The sequence below is a fragment of the Tenrec ecaudatus genome, chromosome 10 (assembly GCF_050624435.1).
Source record: "Tenrec ecaudatus isolate mTenEca1 chromosome 10, mTenEca1.hap1, whole genome shotgun sequence".
NCBI lineage: Eukaryota > Metazoa > Chordata > Mammalia > Afrosoricida > Tenrecidae > Tenrec > Tenrec ecaudatus.
In genome coordinates, this window is record NC_134539.1 from 29,182,638 (window position 1) to 29,196,396 (window position 13,759).

Below are 13,759 nucleotides of genomic sequence, written 5' to 3' on the forward strand. Positions count from 1 at the left end.
TATTCACTTAACTAAAGTTATATTGATTTGCATGTGTTGTGGTATCTCACTGCAGTCCCTCTGTATTTTTTGAGTAAGATCTATTATCTCTAGATTTCTTTCCCAGCAGGCAATGATGCTTGAATTCAAGCTAGTAATACTTTATTTTTAATAGAAGGAATAAATTGTTTTAGTAACACAATAATAAATTAACTAAAATCTATCCCTCCATGCGGTGATTTTTGTTTCTAAGCTTTCATTATGAAGGATCCTTTATACATGTCATTCTTACATTCCTCAGACTGCTTTTATTTCTTCAAAACCCAGATAAACCCTCATGTTCTCTGTGACGCCTTCCTGATAAACATTGACTACCGCCAGCATGTAACAGCTTTACACTTCTCTTTCTCCGGTGTTCATTAAATATGTTTATTCAATTACTCTTACCTCTAAAATAATGAATTGTAATTATTTGTTGATAGCAATATTTTTGCATACCTGTTAGACTGAGTTTTTTCGGAGAACAATATTAGTAACCTTTATAGCTCTATCTCAAGAAAGTGGATGACTCGGGTGTAGAATGAACTAACCGAGCCTGACACAAGCCCCTGACTCGACATTGGAGGCCCTTCACGACTGCAGTCCCTGCAGAAAGCTGCCATGCACAGGGAAATAGCTGCTCGAAGCCAGAGTTGGTTCCAACCCAGGGGGACCCTGTGTGCACAGTGAGTGAAACACTGCACAGACCTGCCACCTCCACAATTGTTCCCCTTTCAATCTATCTGATGGAACTCCTTTTACGGCATCCGGCACTTTACCAAACATGATGTTCTCCAGGCACTGATCCCATCCTTGCCTCTAAGGAGCACTCTGGCTGTACTTCTCTCTATTTAGACACGCTCTCATGAGAGCTCAGTCTCTGGAAAGGGACGCCGTGCTTGGTAGATGGGCAGAGAAGGAAGGGAAGGTCCTCTAGGAGATGGGTGGACACCGTGGCGGCCACCAGGGGCTCAATCACAGGAACAATTATGCGGATGGCCCGGGACACTGTGTCATGGTGTTGTGCAGAGGTCACTAGGGGTCGGAATTGACAAGATGGCCCCTAACAACAACAAAAACAATAAACGATTCCCATTTTTATCCGGATCCATCTCATACCATTTGGAAAGGATTGTTTTATTGATCCAGTGCTCTTTGTCCATCGCTGGATTTCTTTTCATTATATTCTAGGTTTGACTCACTTTTCTATAGTCTCTCATTGTAGTCTGATCTTATGGATCACTTTCATTTAACACTTACTTTAAAAGTAAATCTGTAAAATACGTCTGTGAAAGAAAGGCGTATCGAGGGTTAATACATTAAAATATATATTTATTCTGTATGTGTAAATAATTTACTACTTGACTGAGTAAACAAACTAGATACAAAAAATATTTTGCCTCAGACTTTTGAAGGCATATATTAGTTGTTTCCTAATAACTCATAATGCCAAAGAGAACTTCTTGATAGCCAAAAAGCTCGTATGTCTTTGTAGGAAACTTTTCTTTACCAGTCAAGAAATCAGAATTCCCTTCATATTCTTAGGCGGATTAATTTCACTAGAGTCCATGGTTATCTATATTATTTTTATTTTTAATTAACCCGCTCAGCAAGGCAAAGTAGAGGCTCTTCTAAGTTTGAGATGCTAATCACTAAATAATACATGCTAATAATTCTACTCTTGTAGAGTTCATAGTTCATTGAGGATAAAGATAACTATAACAAGTTGGTTATATGTAAGTTAAATTTTAGTAACTAAATAAAAATTAAAAAATTTGTGGTATTTGGGAAGCAGGAATGGGATGAAAGGATTCTGTTAAATATAGTACCAATGCTAAGCCTCATTGGGAAGACAATATCGATGTAAAGACTTGGAGGTAAAGCAGGAGTTAAATAAATACATACATATTAAGTAGAAGAATTCATCAATACGAATAGGAGTGGGAGCATATTTAGGGTGATTGACTTTAATGAGAAGGCAAATGGGTTAAAGTAAGGAGGAACACATTAGGAGATGTGGTCCGAGATCAGGGGTGTGCTCAGCAGTTAGAGCCTAGCATATCGTTAGCTGTGGCCATGGCAAATCGAAGCCTTGACCACCTTGTAGACAATAGGATACCATGTCTCCTGGTCTGCATCAAACTCACAATTGCCAGCATGTCCAAGTCCGTTTTGTACCCATTGTGCCAATCGATCTCCAGGAGGGTTTACTCTCACCCACTGGCCATTACCTTAACCAAACAGAAGGTTCTCTTCCAGAAATTGATTTCTCCTAGTGACATAGCCAGAGCAAACTTATCCCACAAGGCTCTGTTGTAAGCTATATAATATCAATTGGCTCATTTATAGAAGTCATTATTAGGATTAGGTCTTTCCTCCTAATCTCTCTTATTCTGGGAACTTCACTGAAACCTGTCCACAAGGGGTGTTTCTGCCAGTACTTGAAATATGGAAACATGGCTTAGAGAATCATAGCAACATACAACCCATCACCGAATTACTAAACGTTACAAAAGGTAGTGGTTAGGCGCTTCCAGGAAACTAACAAAGAGTTGAATTCTAGTGCAGGGAAATGGAAGCACCCCAAAGCTATCACGTGAGTTGAGTCTGGGATTTAAGGAGAAAGCTGGTAGACCAAGTTATTGCAATTATTGAAATGAAAGACGGAGCGAGTCAGTTTAAGACTGTTGCGCTAAAGATGGTGAAGAGTGGTTGGATCCTGCATATCTTTATTTTGACTTAAACCCTACTAAGAAATTGTGCCAAGGAGGAGCAAGGCTCGCAGAAGGAGCTCATGCCTGTCATCAGGGTTCATGAGATTTTGCTGCTCTCCCACTTGAGGCAACTTGGGTCTACTTAGCTGTTAAATTGGTTTTCTCACTGCCTGAAAGCATGAGATATTCCTCCCAATGGAATTTCACAAAGCTGTTGAGGAAGTCTCCTCAAGTTTGTGATTTGGTAGCCAGATTCCCTGTGTCTCCTAATCCACTGTGATTTAAATGTCAAAATACTAGCAATTCCTTCCTCTCTTTCAGAAACGCTTAGTTTTTCTTTCACAGAAGCATTCTCTTTTCTTCCTCCCCGCCCCTCGCCCCAGTCCTGGCACATAGCACGGATTTTTAGTTATTTCTGTGTAGCTCTGGGTAGATGGGAAGACAATATCCTAAAATCTGACATCATTAAAAAATTACATCAAGGATTTTTAACCTTTAAAAGGTTTATCAATATATGTTCCAAAATATGACTCATTTATTCACTTTCCAAAACCTAGGTTTTCTGGATGGCACAAATTAGTACTCTCTCTCTCTCTCAAAAAGAAAAAAAAAGTCTTTCCATTCCCATTTTGCTATTGTGTCTGTTCCTACTCAAACCAACCAGGTAGGACACAGTGGAACTGCCCTGGGGGTTTTCTAAGACTCAAATATAGGGGAGCAGAAAGTTTCATTTTCCTCCCAAGCAGCAGACAGTAAGTTTGATCTGCTAAACACAAGTTTAGCCCAACTCCTAACCTACTATGCCATTGGGAGTCATTGTAACAATGATCATTTTTTACCTTTAGATAATGAATTTTTTTAATGGAAAAATTTGAAATAGATGAGGGCTAAGTGCACAAGATGATAAACCCATTTTCATTAAATTTTACATGTAATAATGTTGACACAAATATTTTTACATATATATCACAATAAAATATGAAATTTATTAAATTTTCTAAAATTGTTTTTAGTGTGGAAACCAAAGAATTATGTATAAAATAGTGATACAAAGAGTGCTCGTTTCACTTTGACTATGATAGTCTGAGAGATTAAATGGTAATATAAGACAAGGTTGATTTTTCCAAACTGAGATGCATTGTACATTTTTTAGTAGGAAAAGTTCATAAATTTAATCATTTTAGCTTAATCAATAAGTAAATTGGCTTTTGTTCATCTAAAATTATTACATACTACCAAATATTAAAGAGTTTTGAATGTAAACTAAAATATGAGAATACATAAATGTATGTACTAATAGCTTATAAAATATAATTCTGTTCCCTAATTTGAATTAAATAATAAAGGAATGACTTCTGCTTTCAAACTTTCATTTTGTTCTTTGTCATACCTAAACTGACTAAATACCTTTAACACTACTTCAATCTTCTATGAGACAGTTAAATTGTATAGAATAAATTTTGAACAGCTTTTATGAGGGAAAATTTAATTAAATTTTCAGAGCTGAATCTATAGCACATTTTTGATGATGTAGTACTTAAAACACAATGGGTTTTATTAAATAAAAATAGACAATCCATTTTGTACATTTAATCATGAAAGAAATATATCAAATTATTGCCGCAAAGTACTTGAAAGGAGTCGACGTCGGGAAGATTTTTAAAAGTAGTAATGCCCAGCCAGTTATATCCACTATTCCTGGTGTGTTTTTCTTAACGACATCAACTTTGCCAGTTCTTGTCTGTACTTTTTAGAAGGAGATCATTAGATGAACTTCTGTTGCAGCCTGCAACGTGAAGTATGAAGAAAGCAACTACAAACACTTCCCAGAAGTTTCCCTTAAAAAATTCACAGCCAGTGCACAAACCAAACGCACGCCAAGTGCTGCCTGAGGATTGCACAAAGGTTCTGAAGATCCGGTGTCTCAAAGATAGAGTGAGGGTTGACTTTGTTGAGTTGGTTAAAGAACAATTGTTCCCAGAGGTACACTGAATTTTGAAGAACTGTATTTTGAAGAAAGTGGGCAAAATATATGGGTGAAACTAAGATTTCTAGGGATTGGATTTCCACTAGGCAAGGGTGTTTTCAAAAACTATTCCCTACATATACAAAAGAATCCTGTTTTTTTGTTTGTTTGTTTCTAAATAAGAGATTTAAACATTCATTTAAAAATAAATCCGATTTCATACTAAACATAGTGCCATCCAGAGAACAGCGACTCACAGGGACCCTACAGAACAGGGCAGAACTGCCCATGTGAGTTTCTGTGACTGTAAGGTTTACAGACGTAGAAAGCTCTCTTTCACCAGCTGAGCAGCTAGTGGTTTCAAACTGCGGACCTTGCAGATAACAGCCCAACGTGCAACCACTGTGCCACCAGGACTCCTCGGATTTCCCACAGCCATGTGATAAAATGCTAATAGAACAGCTTGGCATTTCGAGTGTGCTTATCAATGATTACTACTCAGTCTACAGACCATATTTCTACCCGAACTCCCACCCCTCCTCGTCCCAGGAAGTTCTCCACGGTTGAGGGTCCTCTACTTCCAACCCCATCACGTGACTAAGCCTTGTGTCAGGCTGGGTAGACTAGAGAAACAAATTCATAAATGCACATGTATATAAGGGAGAGGTTTATATACAAAAGGAATTGAACATTGAGAAAACATCCCAACCTCCTCCAGTCCAAGACCATAAGACTGATATTAGTCCATATGTCCAATATCAATCTATAAAGACCTCTTCAGACTCATGAAACACATGCAATGAAGCCAAATACAGGACAATCACCAGCCAGTGGGTAGAAAGTCTCTGGGTCCAGTGGCATTGTAAGCATCTCAATGCTGGCAGGGGTCTCTCTCTGGCTTCTCCACCTTCCGAGGTCTGGTTGCGTCCATGTGGCTTGTCTTCTGCAATGTCTCCCAGGGAGTAGCAGAGAGAGCAAAATGTCTTCTGCCTTCAAGGAAGAATTACTAGATTTCTCAGAATTCTCAGGAGAAGGCCATGTCCATACAGAAGTCTCCTTGGTTAGCTCCAGATTGACAGCCTAGACTCCACCCCTACACCCTTTTTTTTTAATCCACTTATTGGGAGCTCATACAACACTTATCACAATCCATACATCCATCCATTGTGTCAAGAGCATTTTCACATTTGTTGTCATCATCATTCTCAAAACGTCTGCTGTCCACTTGAGCCACTGGCATCAGCTCCACATTTTCCCCTTCCTCCCTGTAACCCCCTCCCTCATGAACCCTTGATAATTTACAAGTCATTATTATTTTATCTTACACTGTCCAATGCTGCCAGCCTTCACCCATTTTTCTGTTGTCTGACCTCCAGGGAGAAGGTTATATGTAGATCCCTGTAATCGGTTCCCTCTTTCTATCACACACTTCATGATATATTTAGCATTTGACTTGATCCCATGGCTGAATAAATCCTACTCATTTGTTCTGTCCCTGGGGCATGTTATTCATAGTCTTCCTATTTAATGGTTCAAATGTTAATTCATTTTTTATATATGTCAGGACCTCAGTAAAGCACAGAGAACATAAAAAATAAGGTACACTCTTTTAAAAGAAAGTAAGTAATATAACCTTATGAAGACCACAATTTAGAAAGGAAGACAGTTTTGTCCACAGACAACTAAAATATATGATGACACAGAACATAATAAATACAGGTATAAGGTGTTGGAGACATAGATAAGCATCATTTAATTTGAACTGGGGCAGGATATAACGGACAGATTGATGGAAGATACCTATGCGGAAAAAATTATATGAGAGCTGAGCTTGCATATTGAATAATGAGAGACACTGGAGATGCTAAATGAAGATCAGTTGTAGCAAATGAGTTCTATAAATACGGACTACACATCGCTCACACCCACCACCACTGTGGTTACTTGTTTGGGGTTGACAACACTTAAATTTTCCTAAAATTCAAATTAACATCCAAATATCTGGTCGGTTGTATAACTTCCATCAGCCTGATAATATTGGATTGGCACTGTGAGGTAGGATTCATAGGAATAGCTATTCAAATGAAATGAGGCAGAAGCTCCATTAGGGTTATGTCATTCATTTACATCTCTTTCCTGGTTCTGGTAGACAGTTGATATTTTGATCCCTTCTATGGAGGGCAATATTGCTAGTTCATAAAGGATATACCCTACCAGAAAGTAAGTAAATAATGGAGTCATCTTATTAGTAATGTTTTTAGAGATAGTAGGAAGAATAAATTTCAAGAAGAAAGAAACATGCTATTTCCTAGGAAAGGTGTTGGGAGTTTGATGCAGGAGTTTAGCAGTTCAACAAGAATAAATGAGAGGTTAGTCTAGCATTTTAATAGCTAGAATGAGGCAGAGAGAAAGATGATGGCCATTTGAAAGGTAATAGCTCCCAAACTTCTTGATCAATAATAGATAAGGACTGAAGACTTGCAAAAGGGAGCAGGTTTCTTTCTAGGACGCCAGGTGTGCATAACAGTGCAGTTAAAGAAAGTCAAGGAGACAAGCGCTCTGAAGAGAGGAGTGAGGAGCAGAATCTATGCACAGTTTTGTTTTGTTTTTAATCACCATAAGTATTTACAGGTATTGTCTTGTCATTGTTATTGTTGAGTGCTATTGAGTTAAAGTGACTCAGAGTAGCCCCATGTGAACAGAACTGTCCTATGGGGTATTTTTGTTTGTTTGTTCAGTCTTGGTTTGAGGCCATATAATTAATGGAAGCCGATCACCAGCTCTTACTCCTTCAGAGTCATTGAGTGGATTTTGGCTTCCATCCTTTACATTGGAAGCCAAGGACTTACCCATTGCACAATCAAGACCCCTTAGCTATTACTTGAAAAAGATCTTGTTCATTATTTTTAATGGCTGGATTTACCAAGATGTAGTCAACTTTTCTATTTGAATTTGGCATATTATATTGTTCCTCCTATTAAAAATTAAATATATGTATTTGTGCAAAAATTCAAGAATAGCCTAAAAAGACCATAAAAATGCATTGTGGGGGGATGAAAAACCTTCTGGGTAGATAAAAATAATATTTTTTGTACTAAACTGGAAAATGTTGAAAAATAAGAGTAATTTATAATTTGCCCACTTTATAGTCGAGCATCCAGGAGTGATATCAGATGGTTTGATGCTTGGAAATCAGTGGCCGCACATGAAAGCCATCAATCAAGAAGCTCTCAAATATTCACCATAATCACCTCAAATTATGATAGAGATTATTATGTAACCAAAACAATTCAATCCCTAGAATATATTTCCTTACATGACATATACACAGTAGCTGATACAGAAATGGCAGTCCTAATTTTATAAAGTAGCAATTGACTGCAGGTCTAATATGTATGTCCTACTGTTTAAACAATATGTAATTTACATGGCATCACCACCAGACTTCAAATTCACTAGTAGAAGAAAATCATTGAATTAAAAACAGTGTTACATCAGTTTAGTTCTGGAATTCTTTCGAAATATTATGTTAATTTAAGTCACCAATTAATCCTCAGAAGCTCCAATTTTTGTGATCCATAGATTGTACTTTACCCAACTCTATTGGACAGTAAACATGCATATTCAGTACTACAGAGTAGGGCAATTAGTTAAGCATGTTCTGAAAATGTCAGCTAATACATATTTAGCCTTCGTAGAACATTCAGTCTCTATTTCCTCCATTAATCTTTATCGTCATGGTGAATAGCGCCATATGTAAGAGCAGATGAAGGAGCAGTGGACTGGATTTGAACTGCAGGCTGCTGTTTGCTCATTCCTGAAATAAGGAGCAAAGCACATGTTTTATAATTGGATGCTGTATATTTTCTAACACTGAGACTGTGATCCTATATAGAGGCTTTTACAGCAATTAAAAAATCATTTGGTCCAATCGTATTTTCTGAAAGTGCAAATATAGGCAACAATAAATTGCACCAAATATAAATTTTTCTAGATTTTCAATGAAAATAACCTGACAATGCCCATAAACGTATTCCACCCTCTATAGTTTAACCCATATGAAACCCAAGCTATAGCACATTATCTATAAGCGTCTTTCATAAAGAACTTTAAAAGGTTGGCTACTGATCTCCTGAGACTACATTGTAAAGATCCTTGGTCGCCTTATTTTGAAATGGATTTATGGAGACCAACTTGAACAGAATTGTCTGACTGAAAATGGGTGTAGCTCTGTTTTCATGGTTCCACTTGGAATTACAGTTACATTCTAGTTTTAATAAAGATGTTTACCGGAAGAGAAAAAAAATGGATAGTTCATAAGCACAAACCACAAATAACCCAAATAATGAAATAATCTTGAATGTACGGATAGTGGGTTTCTATTTACTAGAAATATCTGTGTATGCTATTTTACTACAAAGAGAAATAGCATTTTTATCATGTAGAAGATGAAATACTGTGCTGTGACTTTAACCACTATGATTTATGGGACTTATTAAAAGCGTGAAAAAATATGTAATTAGTTTTCCAGTGCCAGAGGCATGTCTGAATTTTTGAGAGGAATAAAGTTTCTTGTGTGATATACCTATAGCTGCGAGTCAATGAGAAGTAATTGATACATCTTCTTTCTTCTAGTACAGTGTGTTTTAAAAATTATTTTTTTTGTTGATTTTATCAGTAAGACATTGAACCTATTCAAGTATCTTTTTCAAAGCTCCGTATGAATTCTTGGAAAAACACAGCCTGACTGACATGCATTTAAGACCATATATAATTTAATTTACCAAGAACCCAAATGGACACAAATAAGAGAGTTTAGAGAAATAGCATTAACAATGAACTTTTTTTATCATGTTATATTTTATATTTGCCTTTTTAAAATTAGATGATCAGCTACTAGGATTTCTGTTAGAGGTAAAGCCTGTATCCGGTAAGAGGAAGCTTTGCAGATTAACACTTACACCACAGATGAGAAATGCGGAGAATCTGTGAGCCGGGTGTTTGCTCCTTCATCACCTGTGAGGCACCGTGGATTCATTGCTAGGATCCTTCTGTGAATAATCTCCACCACCATCCAAAGAACTGCAAATAAGTGTACAAGAAAAGGATTCTAATAAAAGGATCCACTTAATTCGCCACCCTGCCAGCAAGAAAGTGAGCCATCTCAGAAGTCAGCGAGAATCTCCTTATTATGAAGGAAGAAGAGCCATAAGCACAGCTCATCCAAGAACCTTGCGAGGAGGGGCAGTGGCTGGTGGGAGGCTGGGGGGTGGCTTATCCTCTAAGAGTGGGAATCTTCCAGCTGGGGGTGGTTTACTCTGGAAGAGTGGGAGTCTTCCGGCTGGAGGATGGTTTTCCCGGGAGGAGTGGGGTGTCCTGAGGGCCTTCATCGGCATGAAATGATCTTTATAAAGTTGCCTGAGCAGGGCAGAGGTCAAGGAGGTACAGTTGAGAGACTTATCAACAGAAAGGCATGTGCCTGCATGCAAGGTGACTCTGTGGACAAAGTAACTCTCACATTTCTTATCTTGACCTGCAACTTGCTAGCCAAACTTTGAAACCCGTTCTAGTGTTCTAGTGAGTATTGTGCTGTCTCTATGCCCCAGGTGCCCATTGTCATGGCTGGATGAACCCAGCAGGGAAATAGGGTGTGGTGGGAGGGGCGGTCAATGTCAGGAGAGTGTGAAGATGTTTGGAGGGTGGAGGCGTATCTGAACTCTGCTTCATAGAAATTGACCTCCTCTTCCTCCTCCTTCTCATCCTCCTTCTCCTCCTCCTCTTTCTCCTTCTCGTTCACCTCCTCCTGCTCCTCCTCCTTCTCCTTCACCTTTTGGCTACCATTTGGTGCCCAGTAGGCCATGCCACGGTCTCTCTGGCCTCAGGCTGCCATGTGTGGGTGCGCAGTCCCATGAGGTTGCCAGTATTCAGTGACTGTAAAACCTGAAACTTCTTCAGTCCTTTATAAAAACCCACTTCAGCGTGAACACAAGCCAGGCTTCAAGTGTTACAGATCTTTTAGCATTTGTCTAGCAGGTTTTCTGGTTTTCCCGAAAAACCCACACACAAGAAAAAGAAAAAAAAACAGGCTTCAGCATGAATTCTTTCTCACACAAAGCCAAGAACGGAGGTATTTTCCAACCAAGAAACCTAACACTTAAAAGGTGGAAAATTCAAACCCACCTGTAGGGACTTAGGAAGACAAACTAGAGGGTGTACTTCAGAAATATTACAGCCTTGAAAACCCCAATAGAATGGTTCTGCTCTGTATACATGAATTTTCCATTATTCAGAATTGATTCACTGGCACACACACAAAAAAATAATGATCGATGTATTCAGAAATTCATATATTTAATGGCAATTGGACCATAATTTAACTTTCTGATAAGTTACCTTTGGGAAGAGAAGACCTATTGGCACCGTGGGGTAAGCATTTCGCCACCATCTGTAAGATGAGTGGATCAAGCCCATCAGCTGGCTGCAAGAGAAACGGGGCAATCCGTTCCCATGTAAATTGTTGGCCTTGGAAAATCTACACAGGGTTGCAATGAATCAGAATCCACTTGATGGCAAGGATTTGATGCTGTTTGGGTTTGGGGAAGAGTGGGTAGAGGCAGGTCTGGGGGCAGAGCACAGAGCAATCATGATTCCCAAGAAATGGTAGCAAGCTATTTCTCAAGCTTGTCAGATGAGTGCTAATTTAAGGTAAGTCATCAAACTGTTCCTATATAGTGATGTGTCCTTTGGGATTAATTACACATTTATCACAATAAAAACTTTAAAATAATAAATATTGACTATACGACTATAAAACTATAGAAATTTTTCCCCTGAGAGCAAGGGAAAAAAGCAGGATTGTAGGCTTTTCAATAAATTAAAAATTAGACGTATTTTCTCTGGAAGATTCCACTTTTTCTTTAATATTTTATTGCAAAGTTTCTTTGTGTATATACATATTTGGTAGCATGATGTAGAAGACCCCAGCTCCTTATTAGCAACGTGTACCAAGATTCTGGTCTATTCCCTGGCTAACAATATTTTTTTAATATATATTTGTTAGTCATGAATATGTAAAGTCATGAAAAGTAATGAAAAGCAAGTAGAGAGATCCCTAATAGCAAAATTTTCATCTTTTTTTTCCTTTTAACCTCACATCCCATTCTTTAAGGAGACTTTTCCCTCTAACCAAGGGTACTCTTGATATAAACAAATTGTACTGTACTCTTGCTGCTATAAAATGAGCAACAATAACAAAAATAAAAAATCGTACAGATATAAAGTTAAAAGTATAAACTTACTTACTTGGCTGACTTTTTGCAGCTGCATTTGGTAGTTCCCTTTGAATTATAGACCAATTTAAAGGAGACATTAGCTTTCTGCAATGTCTGCAAAAATGTCTTTCTGCCATAAAACATTAAAACGTCCCACATTTTCCTGGGGGAAATATTATTTCTCAATTTGTTATTGCAATAACAGAAACCATAGCTGTGAGTGATAATCTCAGAATGGGGAATAAAATTACGGATTCTTTTCCCCCTGAAATGATAAATGCCTCAGTACTAGAGTGGCTTTATCCATTTCCAACAGAAGCATCAAGTTATTTCACTGCTTATCTCTGTCAGAAATATTCAAATGCCTCTGCATACACACTGTAATTTCAGTTTAGAGCTGCCGTGAAAAGCTCAGAGCTTTATTTAGTTCTAGCAACGATTATACAGCTATGATACAAATCCGGAAAGGTTATCCCATGATGTCTTTTTGCGTTTTACATTACAGGTTTTTCATCTCGCTCATTAAAACGGTAAGGAAGAAACTCCTAATGTTGCAAGCTGTCGCTTGTAAATATATTTGCAGGCTTGTGTGTTTCCCAACCTCCCTCTCTGTTTTACAGCAAATCATCAATGGGGTTACTAGGGCACTAAGCTGCCCCCAAATTTAAAGCAGTCTGCCACTGTCACCTTAACATCAATAATTTTAGGAATGGAAACTTGGACATAAAGATAATGGATCACCTTGTGGCAGTTTTGCGCAGTCTGAAAATCCTAAACAATTGGCAGCATATAAGTTCCACCACAGACCTCAAATGGCCTCCCATCTTCAGGAATGCCCCCTGGGATCATAAAGTAGGAAGTAAAAAAGTCTGACAAGAGATTATAGTGTTAGACAAAATCCGTCACCCTGGTAAAGCCTACACAGGGAGGCAGCCAAAGGATGGCTAGGGGACTGGTGCATCACTGCACATGGACCCCTCCTTCCAGGCAGCGTCTTGCTAAAGACAATGCAGCATGGACGTTGCCATGCACATATTTAAGGATCACCTGGGAAGACATTGTATATTCTGTTTCTAAGCAACTCCATCAATAGATTTGACTCTTTTGAGAGAACATTCTATATAAAGATGCAGACAACTATTTTATTTAAAAGTACTAGAATATTCAAGGCAACAAACGGAGTAGTTTGAAAGTCCAGAAGAAAAGCGAGAAAAAAAACCCTTTCCAGAAGGGTTTTCTTTGTTGGAAATCTTGGTCCATTTTAGCCGATATTTCCCCCCAATAACCTGACAGCAAAATAGAAGGCAAGAAGAAATTATCACCAAACTTCTATGATGCCATCATGGGGCTTTGCAGAAGAAGTAACTAATAGAATTGAAAGGGAAAATTAGACGGGAGCAGAAAGGGAGTAACTGATTACCAGGCTTTATTGGGAAAGACAGACAGGAAGTTTTGCCATCCTAGAAGGGAGAGAAAGAAACGGTGAGGGGAGAAACAGAGGTGTCGGCATAGTTCAAGAGGAGAGCAAGTCACAGCAGGACTAGAGAGTTAGCTAGAGAGCGAACACAAGAGCAAGAGAGTGAAACAAAGATAACACGTGCTAATAAACTCGGTAGGGCTGTGGTTAATAATTAGGTTGGGAGAGGCAACCACCCCCGTATCTTCCTGATTGGCATTTTGACTGTGGTGGGGGCAATGTAAACACCACGAGGCGGCAGGTTCTGCATGCACAGTGCATGATGGTGGGGTGTTATGGGGGAAAGATGCTTGTAATGACTACATGCTGCTTC

General features: G+C 38.4%; 1 non-coding gene across 1 annotated transcript; it reads left to right on the forward strand.

The window, feature by feature from the left end:
• The first annotated feature begins 10,697 nt into the window (after nt 1–10,697).
• On the forward strand, nt 10,698–10,758 carry LOC142460470 (U7 small nuclear RNA). The gene has a single exon (XR_012786670.1). It is a non-coding gene; the product is annotated as a U7 small nuclear RNA (small nuclear RNA).
• Nucleotides 10,759–13,759: the final 3,001 nt, after the last annotated feature.